The following is a 992-nucleotide window of genomic DNA, read 5'->3' on the forward strand; positions in this document are numbered from 1 at the left end:
TATGTATGTATTATGTAGTGTATATATATATAGTTTTTCAGATTATTTTCTATTATAGATTATTACAAGATATTGAATATAGTTCCCAGTGCTAGTCAGTAGGTCCTATTACATATTTAAAATACTGTAGTTTGTATCATCTGCTAATCCCAAACTCCTAATTTTTCCTTCCTGCACCTTCTGCTTGGTAACCATGTTTGTTTCCTAAAGAAAGCTCTTAAAATATATTTTTAATTAATTGTTTCATGCTTTTAAAAATCTTTTTCAAGAGCTCAAATTTATTCATTTATTTCCTTTTTGTGTATCTTCTCTTCCAGGGATTTTCTGACACATTTACAATGTTATCTCATTTTCATTGCCGTCATTATTTTTCTGCCTTCCCCTTTCTTTAATGCCCCTTATTAAATAGTATTCTTATTGGTAAACCCCTGAGAACTTTGTAAGTCAGTCTTCATTATTGAGAAAACATTGTGATACTTCTTATTTATTTTATTTCAATAAAATCTCTTTTAGTTTTATATTTTTGTCTGTTTAAATTTTAGAATATATGCCAAACTTAAAAAATATATATGTATATTTGCAGTATGATTGCTTTCAATGTTGTGATGGTTTCTGCCATGCAACAACATGAGAAAAACATGGAACACTTCATGAATGTGTGTTTCACCCTCACGCAGAGACCATGCTAATCTTTTCTGTATAGCTCCAGTTTTAATATATGTGCTGTATAAGAATACAAATAAGGATGTGTATTTTATTTTGAAATATAGTATTACATTTTTCTTTTAATTCATCATTTTGAAGGGGAAATATCATCAGCTCATGTGTTTTCATTTTTATTTTCTGTTTTCTCATAATAGCATTGTATAAAATTATCTCTGTGTGTGTGTGTGGCATTATAGCAGTTGGCCATGTTCTCAGCTGAATGGCACTTTGTTCTTTGAGTGACAAATTATAACATTTTCAATGCCTCAGTGTATATGTGTGTTTTT

General features: G+C 29.0%; 1 non-coding gene across 1 annotated transcript; it reads right to left on the minus strand.

Moving 5' to 3' along the window:
• Positions 1-632: 632 nt before the first annotated feature.
• Positions 633-737, minus strand: LOC136152567 (U6 spliceosomal RNA). The gene has a single exon (XR_010660243.1). It is a non-coding gene; the product is annotated as a U6 spliceosomal RNA (small nuclear RNA).
• Between the last annotated feature and the right edge of the window lie 255 nt (positions 738-992).

Source organism: Muntiacus reevesi, chromosome 21, assembly GCF_963930625.1.
Source record: "Muntiacus reevesi chromosome 21, mMunRee1.1, whole genome shotgun sequence".
Classification (NCBI taxonomy): Eukaryota; Metazoa; Chordata; class Mammalia; order Artiodactyla; family Cervidae; genus Muntiacus; species Muntiacus reevesi.